Genomic DNA, 24,743 nt, shown 5'->3' on the forward strand with positions numbered 1-24,743 from the left:
GTTGTGGGTATCCTTGGCTTTGCAGAAAGTCCTGTGAGAAGACACCTTTCCAGGGAAAGATTCGTGGGACCTAGAGGGTCACAAATTAACAAAAGGACCAGCAGCTCTGATGGCTGTACAAAACGCAGCAATCAGTAAGAAGGATGCCTTTCTGTAAACAGTTGTGGTCCGAGATTGAGGTGAATCCCTCCACCCTGCTCTGCAGCTTGCCCTGTGAACACTGCAAGAAGTCACTGCAGGCAGAGCTGGTCACTCTCATTGCTCCCCTCGAGTGCCCCCCACCAGCCTGACACCACACAAGGGACAGCACGTGCCACCTGCTTTGCTTGGTCCTCCTCACCAGTGCACTAACACCTCTCCAGCCTTAAAGCTAAGGGTTTGCACTCGTTCAGTTAGTGCCTGTCAAGAGAAAATTAAAATGCAAACAAGAAAATCAATGTCTGGGAGGTTTTAATAAGCTCTTTACTGGCATTATGCTGCGAGTGCAAACTGATGTTTGATACCACTGGTCCACCAGGGCAAATACCAGTTCAAAAAGAAACCCCTGGGATTAAAACATCTTCATGGGCTTTGCACTGGATAGTAGATATCTCATAACTTACATAATCACTTCAAGTGGGATTTCAAAAGTATTCTGCTCTAGTCTTATTGCATTTCCACCACAAATTGAAGCTAATTTTAAGTACTGATTTGAATAGAGACATTTACGAGACTTAATATTTCTCCAACACTTTTTACTAAGCTTTTGTGCAGTCTGTAAGTCAGACGAGAATTGTATTTGCATATTTGTAAAATAGCACGTGGATCATTTTCATTTGGAGAATACAACAGAAAACTGCCATCAGAAAACTAAAGGGAAACCTAGAAGATGTAGGCATTTAAAAGCAGATGAGGGGCTGGCATCTGGTCCTTTATTCAGCTCTTGATTTGTGTAGAACACAACTTTCTGAATTTATGGGGGAAAAGTTTCATGTGATTCAAGAACCACAGTGGGATGTTTTTAGCCAGATGAAACTGAGACCATTCCAGTTAAATATTTGCTGGAGGAGGTTAAGCCTTCAACCTACTACCAACAGGCTGCCCCAAGGAATTGTTCCTAACTGCAGAATATTTTGTCAAAAGCACTGTCATCACACTCACTTTTCAAACCAGTAACACTAAACCAGAGGACTGAAGCTGTGGAGAAGGAAAAGGCAGCACAGGGAGCTTGCAGCAGCCAGGAGACCAAGGCAGCAGCAAAGAGAGTGACCTGTCGTTTATATCAGTGGTGACCAAATCTGGACTCCCCTGCCCATTTTGCAGCACCAGTGCAAGACAGTCACTAACAACCTTGCTTTCATGCTTTGACCAGCTAAAAGGTATCAGTAATACACGGAGGCATCAGTACTGAAACACCCTCTAAGGAGATGTGCTGATGCTTCACCAACAGCAGGATGTTTTCAGAGAAGAGATGAGTGTAGTCAAGGACATTTGGCATCTCTGCCTCCAGCATCAGCTCCGAGCTGAACAGGAGGCTGGGCTGGGCTGGGTTCACCATTTGCTCCAGACCTCTGTAACACACTGGTTCAAATTACTCACTGGGCATTTATCAGCTTCTGCTCCCAGCCTCTTTAATTTGCCTTAGCTCTGCACCCTTTTTGCTCAGTTTTCAAACTCTAGATTCACATTTCCCATTTTAATCAGAAAGCTGCATTTGGAAACATGCCAGGAGAGGCAAAGATCAACACCAGGATGAGATTTCAGCCATGGGATTCTTCAGTGAGAAAAAGAAAAAGGCAGAAATGAAAGATAAATTGAGAGAGAAGCAGATACAGAGGGAGGTGGTGGAGCTGAAGATGGTAATGGGCCATGGGAGCTGAAGGGGCAAAATAGGGTCAGGACAGACTGAAACTTCACAAGTGAGACTCACTGAGAATGAAGACGAACCAAGATCTTGTCAATCACCTGTTAGATACCATAAGAGGAATTGTCTCTTCACCTTTTGACTTACAGGGCCCCATACATTGCTGCAGAGCAGTAAAAATATTAGAAGTTCTGTGCAAACGAGGCTGCTGGATGCTGCTGCTCATATTGTGAGTCAGGGTTTCTGCACTAGTCCAAGGCCAAAGTCCAAGCAGACTTAAGAACACAAAAATCATTAGATGTGAATTCCTCAGGAGCAATCAAAAAGCAGCCAGGATTCAGGTTAATGCCTTTGGTCGTCTCCTTTTTAATGAGCCTGAACAACAATATATTTTCAGCTACAAATACACCGCAGGCATAATGTATGGAGGCACCCAGGGTGATTGCAGAACCAGGTGAAACAGAAAATTCAGTCAAATCCTCCACAGAAACAGTAGGTTTGGAAAAGACCTCCAAGGTCATCAAGTTCCAACCTTTGATCCCAAACCACCATGGATGGAGGCTCTGCCCCAGTAAGGTTGTCTGGACAAGTCTCTACAAGCCAGTCTCCATACGAGAGAAGCAGAGATACACACAGCAGAGCTCACACACGTTGGCTGCCTGGCACACTAATACCTGTTTAAGGTTCCACCCACAGTACATCCCACCCACAGCACGTACCCTTCCTGTGTGTGCAAACAGTGACATGTTTACACTGGGGGAATTCCAGGTGGGATGATGCCCCTGAGGTCCTGCAGTCAGGACAAAGCTGGGCTTGTGCCCCTAATCCTCCAAACAGGAGGCAGGAGATAAACTGTCACTGGAAAACGGATGTTGAACACATCCTTCCCACACCTCCTGCCAGCTGCTTGCAGCAGGGCTGGCATGAGATTTACAGCCAGCTGCTAACCTCAGCGGGAGGTACCATGCCACAAGAGCAGGTAGATGAAACAGGGAGAATCTGTCGAGGATTTAAGAGAAACAAAAAGAAAAAGAAGAAGAAAAAAAAAAAGAGAGAAAGAATTAAATAGAAAAAGGGGTTGGGGGATAATTACAAAACAAGTATTTTTAATGGTTGCTGGCAGAAACCCCAACCCTTGTATTTAAATGGCTTTTTTAATTAAAAAACAGCAGGCTATGAATGCTAATCTCTCTGAGCAGAAAGCTCCTGATGGTTTGCCTGTTTCCAAAAGACTAAATCAATCAGCAAGAAGGCTAACCCCATCTCGGGAACAGGCATTTCAGAAGGGCCTAAACTTCCAAAGTCTATGTGTGCTGCACTCCTGTACACACAGGGCAAGATGTAAACTAACACCAAAGCTACAACATTCACAAAAATGTCCAATGGTGGTTCAACTTTCCCCCCCCAGATCTGATCTGTCTTTCCTCGTTACTTCAAAATGTTTTTTTTCTAGCTAAAAATATCAGTGGAGGCCTGCCAGGCTAAAATGTGCAGTTTGAGTCCCTAAGTGTTTGGGTAGGGAATATTCCAATTGCTCCACATTTTTGCCTATGTAAACTATTTAACTTGCAAATCAGAAAGCAATGTTGTATGACACACTTGGGTTTTTCTTGGAATCTCAGCAGACATGCAGTGAAAAAAATCAGCATATAACCAGCAGAGAGTGAGAGGAGAGAGAAAGAAAGGGAGGGAGAGAGAAAGGGATGTCAACCATATAGTACAAAAATAAATTGTTGGCAATTTTTTATGAACTGAGGTTTCCCAAATGTAAAGCAATTTAACAATTTTGTGCCATTGCAATTCACTGGATCTGTGGGTAGAGGGATTTTAAATGAAAATCCAGCCCTCTTCTATTCTGTGGCAAGAATTATGTGTCATTTTGTTTCTTTCCCACATTTTGTATTTGTATAAAGTGTTAGAGAAAGGAAGCCTCATCACCACCAGGAAACAGCATGAGGGAAATACTGGTGCTGCAGAGCACTGGAAGGCTTCCTAACCTGGCACTGATATGATCTGGTTTAACTAGATTTGGAGCCTCCTTTTCCAAGCCAGAAAGCTTCTGTGCCCGTTTCCAAGCAGGGACTGTCCATCCTGCTCTGACTGGGGAAGCAGTGATGGTGCCCCAGGGCTTGGCTTTTGTCTCTGTGCCCAATGGCACACGGGGGGCTGTGGTTACAGGGACAAAGTCTGTGCCCTGAGGCTGTGGCTCAGCCCAGCTCTGCCTCTCCTGGGCACAGGGTTTACAGGTCTTGCTCTATGCTGCCTCTCAGTCGCAGCATCAGTAACTGGAAGTCCATGTGGAGTTGTGGAAGAGGAGTTAACAGAGCCCAGAGTCAAGGAGCTGCAGCGTGGCAGGGCGGTCCTTCCACATATACTCAGGACTTGCTCAAAACACATGTAAATGAGACTCAACTTTAAGCCCTGCCTGTGGGGACCCTCTCCCTCCTCCTCCCTTCCACCACACTCCTTTCCATTGCCTTGCCTGTGCTCCCTGCAGTTGCCTCTTTGCCCAGAGATGGATTCCCCTCCAGAGCTGCTTCCCCAGCATGTGGCTAATGGGAGAGAAGCTGGGAGACTCCCTCCCTTATAAGGAGCACGGGTACTGCCCACCCTCCCTTCACCACCATTTCCATTCTCCAGTCCCAGGGCAGCTTCTGAACCATCAGTGTCAGGTTGCAAGACAGACAGCAAGGAGCAAATCTCAGCCTCCTCTGAAAGCACAAGATCCCCACCTGACACACAAAATGCCTTCCACCTCCAAACACCTGGTCTTTTCCAGCAGCACCACACAGCAGAGCAGGTGCTGGGCCAGTCTCTTGGCCTCCACTCTCTCTCCCCACACTGCTGTGTCATTTCTTCCTCCTCTATCATTGTGTCAGCTCCTGCTGATGGAGCTGACCTCCCTGCTCCTCCAGACATTGCATCTGAGCCCTCCAGCAGACACATCCCTCTCCAAGCACACTGCGCCGTTAAGGAAAGTACATTTCAAATTAGAAGCTGATTACACAGTTTGCACTGGAGCTGGGGAGTATATAAACCCAGTGGGCTCCTTGCAATGCCTGTGCTTTCCTTAACTGAGCGTGCCTTGTTCCCACATGTGGGAAAAAACAGAGCAGGACTACCACAGTATGCAAAAAAACCCCAAGTATCGTGTATGTGCACCAAAGTTAACCAGTCTGATGGTCTCATGAAGGACAGAGGTGCTCAAAAAAACATTTTGTGCCAAGCTGTTACAGAGAAAGAGGAGATAAGCAAGACCATCACTGATGTGCACATCTTTTCTAGCATTTGACTGCATCAGGAGCCACGGTTTCTGCATGGTTCCTTCAAAGGCAGGGAGAGTTTACTATACACCAAGACTGACATTGAGAAAAGTGACAAGTGAAAAGCCTCAAAGATATCACCAACCACTCTGCATGACCACACTTGATGTGCCTGGATGCCTCGTACAGCTCATGTCATAACTTTGAGGCACGCTGTAAGACTCAGTGATGAAAGTAGCTTTGCAGAGGTGCCATTCAAATTACTGCCTGGGTGCCCTTTTCTTAAATCAGGCTAAGCTTTCACTGGGATCAAGGTAGGGAACAGCTCCAAGGAATTTCTCCGCAAATTCATTTTGCAGGATGCTGATTTCTCATTATGAGAGAACACAAATCCATTTGACAAGAAATGTTCTCTTTCCATTCTCATTTTGTTTCACAACCTATGGCCTAAACCTCGGGTGACTTTCCAAATAAGCCAGCGCTTGTCCTTGCAAAGGAATCTCTGTAGGTAACAAACACATAGAGCACATTGGCACCTTCTGTGCTACTGCACAGTGCAGCAAGAGAGCATAGGAATGCCTTGACAAAAGTTATGTATGCTCCTCATACTGCATGCAAGAAATCAAGACTTTGCAGACTTTCATGAATTGTGCCCCACAGCCTTGCCAAGTTGTTCTTTTTTCCCCTTTCTCAGATGGGGGAACACGAGGGATGGCTGATGGGAAAGGAGGCCTGTAGAAATTCATTCCCAAAGCGAGATCAACCCTAGATCAAATGAAATCCATACTTCAAGAACTAGACCACTCTGTGCTCCAAAACCAATAAATTGATGCTTCATGCAGTGATGGCTGAGTTTATACATTTTGCATTCAAGTGTCACACTGACACTTGCCATTCTTGGCACTGAGGAGCTAAATTTATCACTGCCTTCTTCAATATGCCCTAAGAAAGACAAAACTAGAGATGTCCTCCTGTCTGGGTTGCCGGCAGCTCGCCGTTGTTGATCCAGCCACGGAACAGGCAGCGCTGCAGCCGCACCAGAAAGCCTTTCCAGTTTGATTTGCTCTTTCCGTTGAACAGCAGCGTGTGGATCAAACGAGGCTGAGCAGCCTGCTGTCCACCTGCTTCTCAAGTGCAATGAAGCAGAAGAAAACTACTCTGACAATTTGAAAGGGGACTACAACCAATTTAGAAGGAAATGATTGCACACAGTCCAACCCGATGCCTCGAACAGCATCACGGAGCAATCCTCCATCACTTAGTGTTCTGGGCCTGTCACTCTGCTGATTTAAAATGAGTTTAGGTAAACTAGTTGCACAACCATGATTCCCTCTAAAACACTTCCACTCAAGAGCATCACTCTGCCCCTCTGGTACCTTTATACTTTCAAAGAACATTTCTACCATGCTTTTTATTTCTTGAAACAGACTCTTACAGATAATATATGGCAAATACGTCCCCTTTGATGACCAAGAATCTTACTTCCTCTTGAGAAACTGGATGAGTTCTGGGTGTGTATGTAATCACAGATTTGTTTATCATGCCTAAACCTAATTCTCCATCTATAACAGATCTGAGAGGCTGTTGATTAGAGTGATAGTTAGATATGCAGTAAACATCATTGGGAACTATATTTAGCTAAGACTGATCCTTAAACCTCTGGATTTTCAGATGAGAGAGTCACATTTTTGTTTGGTTGAACACTGTTGACCTTAACATCACTTGCTGTCATGGAACTGCATTAACTATTCATTGACTTTCAGACCCAAACTACAGTTCAGCATTTTCTTAGACACTTCAGAAAGAAGCTTGGTTGTAGCATTTCATCCTGAAGTCTCTAATGCCATTTACAATTAATTTCTTTGCCAAGAATCAATTCAGTCCATGCCCCTCTGTGCTCCAGGAGACAGCAGGGACTGTCAGAGCAAACCTCACAGGACATTGCTAGAGAAGTCCCAGGGAAATCAGTGGAAAGCCAAGCTGAGCTCTATTACTTTTGGGACAGCATAAACACTACAGTGGATAAAGCAGCCACAAAAAAACCCAAACCAAACCAAACTTAAAAAAAAAAACCAAACAAGAGAAAAAACACACAAGCAAACAAAACATGAGCATATACTTCTAGGGAAGCCTTGGGGGAGGGAAACAGCTTGCTCTCTGTGGGCACTTTAGGTTATATGAATGGCCAAATAACATGACCTAGAAGGGATCAGCTGGGAGGGTAGAGAGTTTTGTGAGCATCCCATGGAGCCACAGTGCCCACAAGCCTGCACAGCATCTCTATATTAGCTCAGCTGAGTACCTGAGGTACCTGCACAGGAAATGTGGAGCCTCTGCTCTGGTGGTGCCCTGCACAGCCCACAGCTCCTGCCTCACTGGCAGCTGCAATAAAGCAATACTGTACATTTCCCCAGGTCCTAGTGTTATTAAGGCTGGGGTAAGAGGAGAGAAGAGCCAGTCTGAAGGGCAAAGATGAAGGGCTGCCAGCTGAACAAAGAGGGGGCACCCATTCCCAGTACTCCCAAGAGCTCTGCCAGCCAAGGGCTAAGCAAGTCCCGTCATTCCTAGTCTTACAGATCACATATGTTCCAGACACTGTGATGTGTTTTTTGGCCCATGCCTCATCTCTCTGAAGAGCATTCCTTCAGTACATCCCTGTACTAGTTCTGATCCACCAGAAGTGGGAAATTAGGGTATTCAGACACCGTAGGGCAAACCACAGCACAAAGCCTCTAGGTTGGAGCTGTTGTGAAAAAGCTCTGCTCCAGGGAAGCACAGGGGGAAGCTCAAGCAAAGCAACATCACCCTCCTTTGGACACATCTGGTTTTCATGGCACAACATGGTCCTGCCAATGAGGCATCTGCTCCACGAACTCCCGTGGAAGAACATGTATTTGTCCTCCCCACCATCATCCCACGTGGTAAGGAAGCCAATCCACCCCTCACCTTCCCTGACACACTGCACAGTGCCAGGCCCACTGTGCTTCATGGTCTCCCAGTCATTCCCTTTTCAGTGGGGACATGTACTGGCAGCTCCCCTTTGGTGCCTTTAGGAAGCTCTGGCTGCAGCTGGAGAGCTCACTCTGTGCTTCACTGTGATCCAACTGGGCTTTCAATGACATAATTACAGGCCTATATTAAAATGTTATATTGAAATGATCTTATTCTTCATCAGCAAAGGATATGCCTAACCAAAACAAATTCTTCTATATCATTTATTGTATTTAAGATAATTTAATTCATGCTGGAAGGCAGCAAATGAATAAATTCCATAGCACGTTATTTAAATATTTTAGAACAAATCTTGAAAGATGTTTTCATTTAGCTGAAAGCAGACTAATAGTAGTTTTTTCCTCTACCACAATAAAAAAAGTATGGGTTTCTTTTTATTGCAGTTGTTAAAATAAATGGCATTTTTAATAAAGACTGTCCCCATAACAACATATATGATTTGATCACATTATGAAATAAATGTCATGTGAGATTATACATTTCAAAGCAGACAGTTTATGTTCTTTTAGTTATTAAATTCAATCAGTTTTACTTCCTTTTTTTTTTCCTGAAGGCAGGTATGGTTTTGATTAAAATGTGACCCCAAAAGCAGAATAATTTCAGTGAGAGTGTATTTTCATTTTTTGAACGTTTATCTACCTTCCCATAGGAACCTAAAAGAAAAAAACCTCCAAATGCGGCTTTCAGTGGCAGAATTAAAATTTGTTTTTCTTTGACTGTCATTTTTATTCCCAAGAAGAACATGTTACAGCATGGTGCTGAGTGGAAAACTTAAGGCTAACTAACTAGACATTATGTTTTTAGTCCATAAAATGTGTTTGGTGTTACAAATAGTCTGTGGAGTCCCCCAGTACCCATGTCCCTCGTACAGAAACCCAGAGCCAGCCCCGAGCTGCAGTCTGCACTGCCAGACCAGGCACAGTGCCCACAGGAGGCAGGACCTGCAGGCACTTTGATTCCCTCCAGGAATTTGCTGAACGACTATCAGATGTGAAGACAGGAATGCTGGGAACCAAGCAGTGGCAGAAGTGACTCTGAGGACCACATCCATGGCTCCATCCAGCTGTCACTTACTCCACAGGCACGGGATGGCACTCTAACTGATGGCAAACCTCTTTTCCTGTTTCTGATTCTCCACCTCCTGCCCATCAGAAGCTTACCAGGTATCCCTGTTTGCTGAGGGACATGATTTAAGCTCAACAAAGCTCCCAGGATTTGGTGACAGCACCTCACTACAAGTCAGAAGCTGGTCTAACCTTTAGACAGAAGTTAGATCCTTCTCTGGTCTGGCCTTTACTCCATGAATAAGCTGCCTATAGCACCTATTTCATACGATACATGGCCAATACAATGAAACACCTGGGTGAAAAACAGTACAGAAAAATAGCCTACTTTTAGGATGTCCAGAATTCCCTTTGTGAATTGCTGGACCCTTATCCACATTTAGGAATGCAAAAATCAGACCTTTGGAAAGGAAGGTTTCATGATGCCTCTGAGGTCTCACTCATAACACTGAAGGCACAGAAGCTGGATCTGCCAGGATGTGACAATCACTACTCACTCTTCAGACACTGAGTTTCTCTTAGGTGTCTTTCTAGAGCCCTCCATCCATTTCAGACACTTCAGCTACACAACTGTCTTGTTTCAACAAATGAAGCTCCTGTTAAAAACCACTGACAACACGGGGGTTTGCTTAATAAAGAAATTACTTTTAATCTAAACATCACCATCTGTCAGGCCCTGAAAAGGTAAAACAAGAAAAAAATGTTCAGTGATGCACAGCCATGGAGCAACATTTGAAAGCACATCCCAGCTCTCACCGAGCATGAACACTGAATATTAAACAAACACCTGAAGCTACATGTGCCACCACCTAAAACTATCACTTCATTTTCTGTTCCGTGCTGTGACTTACGGAAAACATCGCAGGCATCGCCATCTGTGTCGCCTTTAATTATCCACAGGAAGAGCACACACGATATTTCACAGCTCATTCAGAAATCAGAGCGATGCAGGCAGGGCAGGGCATGTGTCTGAGGAGCTTCTCTTGTGCCATGAGGGTAAGGGGCCACGTGTGGTCCCCAGGAAGCAGGGCGGTGGGGTCAGGCTGCACGGTGGGGACAGGCACAGCCTCTCGTTTGACAGAGCAAAGCTGAGGCTCCCTCTTGAAATCTGCACCTGCCCCCGGGACCTGCTGACTGCTGAGGGTGAAGCTTATTAACACCCTGGATGAGGTGTTGGCTCATGCTCGGCTGCAGAAGGCAGGGCTATGTGAGGATAAAAAGGGGAGGGTGCATATCAGGATGCAGAGCCAAATTCTCTTTATCAGTGAACACAAAGCATGGAGGTAGAGGAGCTTTCTGCAACAGTCAGGAATCCTACTGAAGAGAAGTTTCTGATCACTGACTCGTGCTGAGTGGATGAAGCGAATTGGTGGGAAGCTGCCTGGGTTGGGAGGAAAGCTGGTGATAGACTTTTTCCATTATTCTCAACAGCTCTGAGAAGAAAATAATCCTGGGATTAAATGATTCCACCAGCAGCTGAGCTCAAAGGAAGCCTGGTCTGTGCTTACTGTACCTTCCCTGTGCCCCTCCAGTAATCCCAATAGCCCCATGCTCTGTGACCCCTTCCACAAAACACCACTGGGCCTTCTCCACATTATTCCCTAGTCTCTGTTCTCCTGCTCCCATCTGACACAGGCTGGCAGAGGAGCAGCAGTGCAGGCTGTCTGCTCACCCCGTCCCACCTCCCAGGGGCAGCTGGGGCAGGAGGGAAGGGGTTGACAAACAGGCAGAAATAGCCCTGTTACCGTTGGCAACCGAGGGTGACTGTGAGTAAATCCAGACTGAACAGCGCTACCTCAGTTGTTTTACAGATACTTAACTCATCTCCCTATTTCCTGTCAAATCTCTCAGGAAATACTCAGTAAACCCTACTGGAAGTGACAGTCTTCAGCAATTAAAAATGCCTGGAAATGGAATTCCACTCCTCTGCACAAATAATCCAGACTACAAGCAAGTAAATAAAATAAAATCAAATCGCTTTCTTGGAAGCAGCTGTGTGGCATCTGGAAAAGAGATGCTCAAGAAACCCGAGCAGAAACAAGTGCCCCGGACTCGTTCCATGTCCCCTGTTCTCTGGATCAAACTCTCCTGCTTATCCCTTGTGGAGGATTCATACTGAACTGCTCTGAACAGGTAAGAAAGGGCAAAAAACCGTACCTTTACCTACCAGCATCCCTCCTCTGCTTGCACGGATTGTACGCTGTGCTGGTGATGGAATAAAGCCAATTAAAACCAAACTCCAGAAGTCAATCAAATCTTTTGCCCTTCATCCCTTTGTTGTGAGGGAACACTGCATGTTCTCCTCAAGTTACCTCCCCAAGCAACAATCCCATTTACTTTTTGACCTCTGTAAATTAAAACAAGTTTGGAGCTCTCTTGGTTCAGAGCTGTGACTCCATTTACTTGTGAAATTGTTTATTCAAGCAATTCCCACTCTGTAGCATCAAAGTTTGTTGTTAATAGTTGCAGACCACTAATCTACACGATGAATATAACAAAGCCTGTGGAAGAATCCCAAATGGACAAGCATGATAAGAGATGGGAGAAAGAGGTTGGCAAAGCTCCAGGTACACGATATTTTTGTGCCTGACCTCTTTAATTACTTGAACACCAAACTGACTGGCAGATGAGCTTTAGAGCTACTCCAGTGACTACTAAGGACTTTCAACTCTATTAAAAAGATGGGGTTTAATTTTTATTCCACAGTACAGAGGTACCTCCATCCAGAACATTTCGCCACAGTACGATGAGGAAATTACTTGAAAATAATAAAAAAAAGAACTTCACAGCAGAGCAAATGTACACATATACCTCTTCTGAGTGGCACTGTCAGACAAATATCACATTGCTAAGAGGATATTAGGATGTGTATTGGCACCTCAAGGTCTCAGATGCAGGAAACTGAGGATGAAGACTCTGGAATGATGTTCTGGCTTCTTGTGCAGCCCCTTGACCTAAGGCACCATCACAGACACCTTTTCTGCAGCCAGTCTTCCTGGCAACAGGAAAACTGGTGGCAATGATGTCTGGATAAAAGTTTATTGGTAAAAGAATGTTCTACCATTTCCAACATTAGTTTGTTGTTTGTGGTTTGGGGTTTTTTCAATTTTTTTTTTTCTCTTAATCTGCAACACTTCAAAACAAAAGCAGCAAACCACAACACTCATTTTTTTCTCATTTCAGTTGTTGGCAACCTAAAATCAAATATCTATCTGCTACTGAAATGAGCATCAAGCTGGAGAGATCCTAACTTCTGGGACTTCTCTTAAAGTAGCTGGGAATTGCTTTTCCTCTGCCAGATCATCAGGAACATGTCTCCACTCACAACATCTTGGTATAGTCTTTCATTGAAAAGTTTTAAAATTCCTCAAAGATTTTCACCAAATATCCTTAACACCCCTCACCCTGAAACTGGAAACTGGAGAGTGAAAAAAAAAGTTAGTTTTTCATCTGCAACATGTCTTGAACCCTGAAGCCAAGACATAATCCTTTACTAGCTCTTGTGCTATATCCCCTCTATTAAAATTAGCAATATCTGTTTCTCCAGAAATTCACATTTGGGAAAAAAATAATAAAAACAAACAAACAAACAATCCCCCCAAACAAAACTAAAAAAAAACCCAACTAACCAAAAAAAACAAAAACAAAACCAAAAACAAATCACAGCAAATATAATACTATCTTGCAGTTCAAAATTGAAAAGATCTTGGAAGTGTGAATTAAATTTCATAAAGTGTAAAAAGTTATCATTATCATGCACATTTACTGAAGAAAAAAGTTCATATGACTGAACTAATGTTACTCTATTAAATTCCAAGAAAATTTCTAAATCAGAGCTCCCTCCTGAAATCAGTGAAAACTACCTAGTTCAACATTACTGATTTGTGTGAGCAACTTGGGCTTGACTGATGCTCATAATTTTTTTCACTGCAAAGCAGAGTTGTTACTGACCCTCCAGGTTGAACTGGGAAAATATTTCTTTACTGAAGTCTCATCAATCCAGAAAGTATCAAGACCTGAGCCAGAAATTTCATTCTTTAACCTGAGATATGCAAGAAAACTCTACTCCTGATGAGAGATCCGCAAGATGGATTAGCAAGAATTTTGCCTTTGGTTTGATGTTCAAATTAGATTACTAATTCACAGAGTCCTTTTACTGTTTAATAAATTCAGATGAAAAGGAAAGATACAAATTCTCACAGTTCTCTTGCTACTTAATACATTCAGATGAAAAGGAAAGATAGAGCATAATCAACACGTGTTAATTTATGCAGATCTTCCCCCAGCCTCATGTTTTAAAATGTCTTTTTTAGATAAAAGGCCAATAATACTCAGCATTTTTCATCTTCAAAGTGCTTTGAAAATCCTAACTGGCGAATTGGCATAGCATACCCATCAGGTCCTTAAAGATTAGCATCCTTGTTTAAAGAGCAGTTCCAGGCAGAAAGGTTATGGGATTTCCTCACTAACCAGAAGTCTATGCCAAGGATAGGTGCTAATTAGCAAATTCATAACTTGCGGTGCAGCACTTAGATTACATCCCGTGCTCTAAGTCATCCAGTGCATGTGATGTGTGTGCTAAATCTTGATAACACCACACTACTTGAAGTTGAAAAGATGTATAAAACGGGCATCTTATAGAAAAAAGTGCATGGGGTGAGGGGGGGGAGTTATTTCAGCAGTGCATCGTTTTGTTCAGGAGCAGTGCTGTGAGATAAGAGAAGCTGTCACGAAGTGGGAGCTGAATGGAGCTCTTACACTGAACCGAGCTGGTCTGCTGTCAGTACCTTCAGAGCTCTTGGTGCCGCAGGCAGCCCCTGCTGCCACAGCCAGGGGCCAGGATCTCATGGGGATGAGGTCCAGGGAGGGGATCCCACGTTGCCCCGAAAACAGGGCTCCGGCAGCACACCCAGATGAAGCCCTTGATCAGCTCAGCAGGAGTCTCACGCTGCACCAACTTCACCTCTCCCTCCCAGAGCAGCAGCGGCACGAACAGAGGAGCCGAGGGAGCGGGAGGGTGAGCGAGCACAGGGAGAGCGGAGTTGATAAGCAGATCCCGATTTTCTGATTAGCTCCAAGGGTTACGTGAACAGATGCCTATCTCTCACAGAGGGCATAAACACATTGCAGAGAGGAGTTTCAGCAGTTTGTTTACAAAGGCAGAACACTTTCTAGCTCTCCCACTGGCAGTTTCTTCCTGCCGCCGCTGTGGCTCAATCTACACTACGCTGCTGGGAAAACTTTCACTACAAGCAGTTTCATCACTTCTCCTCTTAAGTTCATTATTTCCTTCCTGTTCATTATTTTCTTTCCATAATATAAAGGCATTCTCATGCATAATCCACAGATATCAGTAACAAAACAGAGACAGGGGTGCACTAAGATGGGTGCACATGAGAGTCACCTCAGCTGCTAAGGACAGGGAGTGTGAGAACTGGGAATACCCACAGAGAGGCAAAATAACAAAGACAAGCAAGAACAGGCCAATGTGAAAATCATAATGACACGGGGATTTACGAGAGGACATATGCTACAGCTATAGAGAAGTCTTCTTTTTGTGTCTTTTCCTTTTTTTTTTTCTTAATCGGCATGGACTTTAAAAATGGACAGCACGGGGTAAAGTGTGGATCTCTGCGTGAAAAAAGCAAAACTGAAAACTTTACCAGGCTGTAAGTGGGTCATGTGCAGCACCGAATCTTGCTGTAATATCAGCATACCAAAGGCTCTGAGAACTCATGCAGTGCCTGGGTTTTTTTTAGACGCTGGGTGTTGTTGTGAGCTGTTTTGGGGAGTGCCCCCGGCAGAAGGAGATCTGTAATGGCACTTTCTCCAGTCATTCATAACAAGGCTCAGTTATGCAAGGTTATACACCGGCATCACGATGGGCTCCGGGCCAGGAGGTGAAATGCCACAGCAATGTTCTAGCCCAGGGCCTCTAAGACAAACATCAGAGTGAGAAAGAGGAGTTCGCAGGAGTTCACAACCAGCAGCACGCTCGTTTGGTTTGCCCTTCCCTACAGCATCAAACGCTGGGGTCGTGCCTTCACTTTCAAAGCCTTTCCAAACTATCAGGAGAGCTCCACAAACCTTGCCAGCGGTTTGGCTGCCAGAGCTCAGTAACCACTGCTAATGGCTTTGATCGGGAGATAACCCTGTCCCGAGGTGCAGGAGCTTCCTTCCTCTGCCCCTTGTGCCATTACCTCACAAGCAGATTGCAAAACCTCTGCAGCAACAGCAGCTCTGTCATGAGATGTTTCCTCAGCACCAGGAACCAGGATAAAGGACAGGGCTTGGGATAAAGGACAGGGCTCGGGATAAAGGACAGGGCTGCACTCGATGAGCAGCTGTCACAGGGCTCCACGGCACAGCCTCGCGTCCACAGCTCCTGATCTGCCCCTCAGTCCTTCTAACAGAATGAAGCCAGGCACTAAACCCCAGCACTGTGATTCTGAAAGAGTCCAGGACTGAATCAAAGGCTGAATGTTGCACCTCAGCACTATCTGTAATTATAACTGTTTCTCACTATGTTTCTGAGGGTAAAATGCTCGGCTGTTATAAAGAAAACAGGCCCACCACCAACACTTAACTGCTTTCTGAATACAGTGCCTAGCTTACAACACACTTAATCAAAGGTTTGGGCTATCAAAAGAAGGTTGTGTACTCCACGGGAAAAGTAATATCCGTTTTAGCTTTCAAACATTTTGGCTTTTTTATTAAAAATATGTACAAGAAAAGCTTTATGCTGTTGTCATATACAAAACAGATAACAAATGGCATATACAAAGCAGATAACAAATGCTAAGAAGTGGAAATCTGTCAGCTACTAATATCAAAACACCACACAGAGAATGGAAGGCAAAAAAGTTTTCCCTTACGTGCTGTTTATAGTTTGAGCAAACCAGAGCGAGCCCATTGTACGATGGTCCCTCCATTCACCACGTCACATGGAACACCATCCAAGCTGTCACCAAAGTTAAAAGGCCTTTTCTAAAGGGACAATGCTGATATAAAGGCATATTAAAAAAAAAAAAAGTTGGTTATATGAGAAATAACGCCTTAGACTACTGAGAGAGAACGCATTAAAAAGTCCAGTATTTTTACTGAACCTTGTGTTTTCCAAGCAGCCTTGGAAAGGGGACAGCCTTTCCTACACAACTGTGCAGGACAGAAGTGTTATCTCAACTCCATGTCTGGGAAAAGTAACACCAGAGCCAGCACAGAGTCGATGAAAGAGTCATGTCCGGTCCCACAGCTGATAATGTGGGAGCCCTTAAGCCCCACGACAGGCAAATCTGCAACAACCCACAGCACAGGAGCAAAAATTAACACCCTGAGAGATGTGACCAGCAGCAGGGCAAAGCTGGGAGCCACAGCTCCCTTCCTCCTCCACTCCCTCCCTGCTCCTGGATCCACAGCTGAGAGATGCTGTCCTGCAGAGAAGCAAAGTCAGACAGCACCTCGCCTCTTTGGGAGGCATGTCCCAGTTCCACAAGTTTCTTTTGACCCTGTAAAGCTCTAATTTGAGAAAGAAAGACAGGGGCTGGGGCAGCAACTTTGAATAGTTCACTGATTTCAGTGCTGGAAAATCCCACACGCCCATTGTCAGATAACATTAGACTGATCGCCTCCTGACTCCAGTCATTTGCTCTTGTACATACAAAGGCAGAAATGCCTGTCTCTGGTGATTGCAGACCTGCAGAAAAACAGAAATCTCCACAAATTGCAGTAATTGAAGGTTCCAGGGGATTTCATTAATCTTACAATGTAATAGCAAAAAAACTTAGGGCAGAATGGAGCTTGTTGAGGAAGAAAAACCTCTAAATCTGAGGCTACTACTTTAATTTCTAATAATAAAAATAGTAATGCTATTAAAAACCAAAGCAACCCAAATATCCCACAACAAATGGAAATTTGTTTTAACTTAGCATTTCAGGTAGGCTAGAAAAATGATGGATTATTACCTCTCCAGCCCAGGTTTAAACCTACATGTTGTTAAAGCCTCCAGGTCTTCATGTAGCACGTACCCACACAATATTTACAACTTAAGGCAGAGCATGAGAACAGAAGTGGAAAACTGCAGCATCTGTAGGTCAGGCTGTGAGGGCTGTGTCCAAAACAAGATGCCAAAGCTCAAGCAGAGCAGTAGGCAGGCTGTGAAAATCAGAGGGTAAGGATATGAAGAAAGGCAATGATTCTTTCTGGCTTTAAAACTGTATGACCATTCCTAATGATTAGAAATAAATTAGCAGGGGCCTGATTCAACTTGTTCTAACTTATTTTTTTTTAACCTACTGCAAACCAAGCTGCAGCCACGTTGTTTCATTTACAACCTCACAAAAACAGACCCTCTCCTCCTAAGGCATCAGTACTGAGAAAAACCCTCCCCCTCCTTCCATCTCAGTGAGTAGCATTAACACCCTCTCGAAAAAGGCAGCAGGGCCTCTGTTCCAGGCAAGAAGATGCAACATGTCCACTGGCAATGACGTCAAGGTTGAAAAAGATGACACTTTATTAGGAGATCACTTGTGAAAATCACCTACTGATGAAGCCAGGCACTGGAAAGCTCTCGGCAGAACCGTTTATTGACAGAGGAGACTGATCCAAATGGACTATTTCACCGCCTTCAATATTCCTGCTGGGAGAGTTTAGAGATTAACTTCTTTGCATTTGGGTAGAGACTTTTCTCAACAATTTTGTTCAACTTGTTAGACCACTAGAAGGGGAAATGCACAACAAAACGTGCTCCCATGCAGGCAATATGATTTTTGTGGGCAGAAAGGAGGAAGGGAGAGTAAAGTTGGAGAAAACTCAAACTAGAAGCATGGGCCACTGCATTCAGAGACCAAATATTTGGCATTTACAGAGCAATTATTGACCTGTGACTAGAAGACTATTTAGAAATTAAGAAGAGTTGTGTACAAAATGGCAATTACAGTCTAGTCAATCTGTGCTCATATCTGGTGAAATGAAATATAGAAGCTCATGGCTTTGGGAACTATAATACATCGAACACTTTTAAATAATCTTTTAATTGTCACCAGCCCTGCAAAAAAGGTAAATTCTACATCAGGTATTTGTCATTCTTAGTCAGAAAGGTTAAGTTCATTTAGTGACAGTGCAGCCACACAGCTCCAGCAACTAAAGCTTACGGTGTCCTTTGTTACCAGGAACATCCCCGCACGCACCGTTACATCACAGGAAGGTTTGTCTCATCTCCCAGGGCACTCTGAGGGAAGCTGAACATGTGCCCACGGTGTTCACACTTGGTCCACTTTCTTCCAAGCCATTTGCTGCAGTCAAACCTGCCTCACTTTGGTTTCATTGATGGCCACCCCTTCCTCTCTCTCTCTCTCTCCAGAGGGTGACATTTTAATTGCATGTGCCCTTTTTTTGGTCTGTCAGCTCCCAGCCTCAGCCAAACAGCTGGGTAACTTTGGCTGGCATCCAGAGTTAACATAAGTTGTTTTTAACCTCTTGATACAAAGGCATTTCACGTGGTTCCCCTGTGTGACCTCCGTGCACAAGAACCTGCTATTAAAATATGCCACCATATGCAAACCACCGACGTCCTGAGACAGCTGTCCTGAGGCACTTGGCCATGGCCTGGTCCCCTGTGGCATCTGGGCCCTGTCAGGGAGCAGCAAATTATTCTCACCACTTCTGAGCCAAACACGTCCTAGCCAAACACAGCACTGAAAACAGCTCCAGAGGACCTCCCGGTGCATTTTAACACTGCTCAAGTTTTAGTTCTTTACCAGTTTAGCACCCAAACCCTCGTCTACTGTCAGACAATCGTGTTTCCTACCTAAAGCAGGGCTGCTGCAGGGCAAGAGGGAGGGTTTGAAGCAGACATACAAACCTCACCATGTGAGAGCTTGGCCATGATGGACAAACAGAAGCTGCCAACGCTCAGCGGCTCCTCTTTGCCCCACAGCAGCAATCCCTGCTCCCAAACGCTCAGGCACAGCTGTGTCAGAGCTTGGAATTTGCTGATGAAAGGACTTTTGAGGCTAAAAGTTAGTCTACTTTTTCCAACTTTCCAGCTCTCAAATGAAAGTATTAACTGCTTTCTGCAAACCCTTGAAACATCAAGACGTTCCTACTTAAGAGGTGAAGTGAGGACTCGGATACAGATTCGCAAATGTTGACTTACATAACTTGCCTGTTAAATGCATGCAGCGTGGTGTGCATTGATTGTCTGAAGATACAGGTGCTGTGCCACTCACAGGGAAGGTATTAGTAAGTACTTAACAATGCAGGGTAGGCTGTTCCTCTTTAATTGCAGGGATGTGCAAAGCATGAGTAGTTATTTGCGCGCATGAGCAGCTCTGTCAGCAAATGGTTACCCAGAGAGCAGCAATCCTGCCTGCACCTCACTCTCAGAGGCTGCACTCCCCGTTTTAGCCATCAGGACACAAAATCTGGGAAAACTACACATACTTGAACCTGCATGCTTGACAGGCCCCCAAATATTTGTGTTGATTCAGTAATTTAAGAGTTATACTCATAATCCCATAGCTAAATATCAGTCGGCCTTCATCTTTTCTCATTCAGAGAGGACAGAATGAGAAACCATTAGTTTACTTTTGGCTTCACCACAAAACAGTGCATTCTCCAAGGCAGCAACCATCCACTCTGCTGATGTTAGCAGAGCACTTACAGCAGCGAGGTCCTGGTCCAGGACTGGGGTTGCTAAGCAATATGGAAATACAAATAATAAACGAATAACAGCCACCTGCAAAAGATTACACACCGAATTGTACCTTACCATGAAAGCTTATGTTTCAAACTTCATCTCATTTGGATTCCAATTTGCTGAAATCAAATTTATAAAGAAGGAATGATTATTGCACAGAATGTTTTGAGAGATGTAAACACTTCCTTTTCTATTACTGTGATTCACTTTGGGTTGGGTTTTTATTTTTTTTTTTTTTCTGTTAGGCATTTAAAGCATGCAGCTCTGTGGAATACAATGACTGGTTTACTTATTACAGCACCCACTGGAAGCTGCTTAAATATATTTTCCTGTCAGCACGTCTTTGTGATTCCCATATTTAAAAGGTGATTGTTACTCTGTGTACACATGTGCCATTAGCATGATTGATGTCAGAACAGTGTTTGCGCTCCGCATCGGCGAAGATTAAAAGCTGCTCCCAAGAAATCCTCTTTACCATGCCCAGCTATGCAAACACACCATACTAGGACATCTCACCAAAGAAACTTCCTCTCAAGGCCACCTCACCCTCGCTGTGCCTGCTCTGAGCTCCAGCAGTGCGGCTGCTACTGTGCAGAGGGCAGATTCCTTCCCTGTAGGCTCGGTCTGTGACCCACTGGAAAGGTTCCCATTGCCTTTAATAGGAATTCAGCATGGCCCTGCACCGTGTCCCACGCCAAGGGCTGGTCTGGGCGGCCACAGAATCACACAGAACACGCAGAGATTAGGGAATGCAACAAAATCCCCAGACTTGGGGCTTTAGGATTACATTACAGTCTTTGGAATTTGATCCAGATAGCTGAAAAACAAAAGGTGCACTCTTGTTTAGATTTTTGTTGACCTAGTACCTGTGAACAAGCACAGGTCAGTGACTCTGATAGGAAACTCCTGCAAACAAGCTAATTTGGGGTTATTCTGGTTTCAAGTGAAACGGTAGGAAATGAGGAAAAAAAAAAATCTCCTTTTTTCCCCGGTGGAAACACTCTAACACAATTCACTCTAACCCTTGGCATCCACCTCACCCACAGATTCCTGTGGGTGCCACAGTAACCCTCTATATGTGCACTTCCACAGCAAAATCCTGAAGTAGTTTGATTTCTGTTGGCTCACAGAGAAGGGCTTTAGGTTTGCAGTTGCTGTAGACCAAATGCTCTCACATGGAAACAGTTACACAAAGCTATGATTTGCTAAGCTGCAGCAATTTAATTGCAAATTTGAACCTTTGTCATCAAAAGATTATCCTATCTGGGGCCAAATGCTATTCTCAACCTTTGTACACAACTGGGATAGTCTTATCCTGTACCCAAAACAAACAGAAAGGTAATTTGCACAATTTTTTAATTTTTTTTTTTTTTTTAGGTTAAGAAGCTTACAGTTGGAGTGCTTTCTCCCTGGCTGAGAGGCAGGAGGGTGAGTGGTTGCAGAGGACAGACAGGTAAAACTGTGTGCAAATCCCAAAGTGGCAACTTCTGTGGGAACACGATGCATGTTTTGGATCCTGGAGAAGTGAAGCAAGTCAAGGCGGTGCAGAGGCAGCAGAGGGAATTATACTAATCCAAACTACAAGGGAGGTGCCATGTTACACAGCCGGATGCAAAGCTTAGTATTCACTTTCTCAGGAATGTGCTCCCTGTAACTCGGTTACTTAGGAGATTTCACTCCACATTATTACTTCAGCTCACAGTCACTCCATGCACAGAGATTAATCTGCACAATAAACACAACAACAACAAACAGAATTGGGGGCATCAGGGACAGACATGGATATCTGGTGGGGTTTTTTTCCAGAGATATTACACATGCAACTCAAGAGTTAGAAAGTTCAAAATGAATCATGCCAAAAGTCCTCAAGGTAAGTGCCACTAAAACAGCAAATAAAGATGAGTGTGGCATTCTGTACTATCAGCTACTGGCATTATGTACCTGAGCTACTCATCTTTAAAAAATACATAAAGCAAAACAATGGAGAAGCTCACCCCGGTATTCCAATACTACCCAGGAGAAGTACAGGTACAGTACCCCAAGAAAGCATATCCATCAAAGTATCCGTGGCTAAAATATCCAGACTTCACTATCTGAAGCTATCCAAGAGCTTTGAAACTCAGTTCCCATTAAATTTATCTTCCAGATGGCTTTCCAGATCCCAGTCTCAAGTTTGCACTGACACATGCCCCATTTTACACAAGCCTTTGGATAGCTTCCTTTATAAAAAGCATACACTGTTATTTGACTTTCAGAGCGGAGGACTTGGGATTATGTCATCAGTGCTCATTTCTGACTCAAAGCATGATGCTGAACAAGTCACCAGCTCTTATTTCTGAGCACTATCAGTCATTCACTGATAGGAAAACTACCTGCCCCACTGGGGCAATCTGAGGCTTCATTAAATGTTTACAAAGAATTTTAGAATGGGTACAAATCTACATGAAAGCAAAGGCAGTTTTCACATGTGCACTGGTTAAGGACAGACCCTAGAGAGATGTACTAATGGCACCATACTGGAAGGTAAAATCAGTGTGATATAGCAGCAGAGAAATATCAGATGGGAAGTAGAGATCTCTCAAGATGACTTTCAGAAGTGGAATAATGGAGGTGAGATTAAGTTTGACAGCAAGTTCCTCCAGTGATAGGAAGTCTGGTATACATTAACTTAAAGGAAGGATAACAACCTCAGCAGAGCCACTGATCACTGCTGAATTATGAGCCCTCAGCACGACAAAGCCATGAAGAGCATAGAAGATATTTCTAGAGAAAGGCATTTCTAGGAAGATAACGTCACTGTATGATGTACTGTTACCACTCCAGATAAAACAGCACAAAAGCATCACTGATGGAGGAAGATCAGACAAGTACAGGAGAAGCCGAGTAGGATAACGGCAGATGAATAGGTGAGTGTATTTCCCAAGCAAAACTTAAAACAGGTCAGTCTAGTAAAGGTAGAGTGGATATGATCTTTCATAAACTCTTCTAAGACACACAAAAAAGGCTGCTCAAACTTGTCAGCAACATGTGCTCAAGAACAGACTCATGCTGCTCATGAGTAAATTCACCTGGAAGCTGGGTGGGGGGAAACAAAATAAGCAAGTCCCAGAGAATAAAGTTCTTAGTTTATCTACCATAACATGTAGAAAAAGCAAAATTAGAAGAGATGAACTTGTGTAATACTGAGCCTTCAACAGGACAGGACCAGTAACTTCAATCCCATGTTACAAGTCCAGCAGCAGGTCCAGACGCTTTCAGGGCTAAGGGAACAGATATTCTTGGAGAACTATCCAAAATGATCTTATATTGTATAAATGCTTCCTTTCCTCAACAGACTGTATTGTTTACTTTAATTCACCCAAAATACCATCTCCACTAACCTAAGCCTTCCAAATTAAACTGACCTACCTGACACATTGATAGTTTGATCTGACCTGCAGAAGTGCACTTCAGGCTACAGCTGGAATGATTGCTTCACTGTTTATTCCCTCTTTCAAGAAAAAATACATATATATCATGATGTGTGAACTCCTGATTTGATAAGGTAGCTGTGCTCTTTTTAATACATCTCTCTCTGGTTTTCAGTGTAATAACACACTCAGCATCCATAATGCTCAAGACAGCACTCACATTTTCTGCCATCATCTTTAATAGAGAAAATTCATTTGTATCCTTCTACAGGCAACATAATGCCAGATGAATTTGGGAAAACAAGAGAGAGACTGGCACATAGCTTACAGCACTGGGAGACAGCTTGGGATTAGCAACAACAGGACTTTCTGTCCTGAGCTTAGACTCCACTAACCAGTGCCGAGGGATTCATGGTTCTGCAAGGATGTAGGTCATGCCAGAGGGGACACACAGAGTCCTGCAGGAGCCTGGAGGCAATTAAAAGTGGTGATGCAGCTGAGCATCACCACAGGCAGTGAAAAGGGACTTCCCCTGAGACTGGAAATCGCAGGCAAGAATGATCTGTTCATCTTCCATGTCTCTGACAAGAAGGGATGGCTTGGTTATAAAGCCTTTAAAATGCAATGAGTCATTTCTCAAAAGAGGTCACCGGTTACTGAAATTTTCCTGAAGTATTTGATACAGAGAAACCCCTTGAATAACAAATATGAATTCCTTTAATCATATTGTATCTGATTCTTCCAGTAATTACATTTGGGGTACCTGACAGTACAAAAAGGTAATTCTTATATGCAGAGTAGAGGTCAACTGGCCAACAAGACACCCTTCTGCTAAAAATGCTCCACTAAAGTTTGTTTCCCAAACCAGAAAAGAGTTTGTTATCCAGCAGTAAAAGATGCCAAACTTCTGCAGAACTGCCTACATGTACTCTGTTCAAGGAAAAGAATGTGCCATGCAGGGTCACCAAGGAGTGGACTAAAGGAACTTCCCACAGAGTACCAGCAACTCACCCATGAGTGGATACACCAAACTCTGCAGCCTGACCAGCTGCTGAGCTGCCTTTGGGAGTGGATCCAGTGTTGCTCTCTGTGTTTCCCACCACAGGTCAGGTATTGATGAGAAGGAAATCCCCCACCTAAAGAGGATGAAAATCCCACAACATCTTGCACCACAAAGGTGAAACCTCTCGGGTACAGGTTCTACCTCTCAGGTACTGACTTCCAGAACAGGAAATTGGATTAGTCAGGTAAGCAAGGAGACCACAAGAGCAACTTCTGCACCACCCATAACCCTGCAAAACATCACCAAGGCCTTGCACAGTGTTTAATAATGCTGCAGCATTGGGATGGGATCATGAGAGAATCAACTGGTTTCTGCCCATGGTATTACAACATGTACTTGAACTGCTCTGATCTTACTCCTCCCATCATTAAGCCTCTAGTCAGTTAAAACCT

At 44.1% G+C, this 24,743-nt stretch overlaps 1 protein-coding gene and 1 long non-coding RNA gene across 2 annotated transcripts in view; one reads left to right on the top strand and one right to left on the bottom strand.

Moving 5' to 3' along the window:
- Positions 1 to 24,743, bottom strand: part of LOC113949901 (BEN domain-containing protein 5-like) — a 910,469-nt gene that overhangs the window by 301,706 nt on the left and 584,020 nt on the right. The gene's annotated exons all lie outside the window — the stretch shown is intronic.
- Positions 18,196 to 24,618, top strand: LOC113949903. Its single transcript, XR_003528608.1, has 4 exons — positions 18,196 to 18,543; positions 21,256 to 21,331; positions 22,702 to 22,784; positions 24,394 to 24,618. It is a non-coding gene; the product is annotated as an uncharacterized LOC113949903 (long non-coding RNA).

Source organism: Corapipo altera, unplaced genomic scaffold (assembly GCF_003945725.1).
Source record: "Corapipo altera isolate COAL_440 unplaced genomic scaffold, ASM394572v1 112, whole genome shotgun sequence".
Classification (NCBI taxonomy): Eukaryota; Metazoa; Chordata; class Aves; order Passeriformes; family Pipridae; genus Corapipo; species Corapipo altera.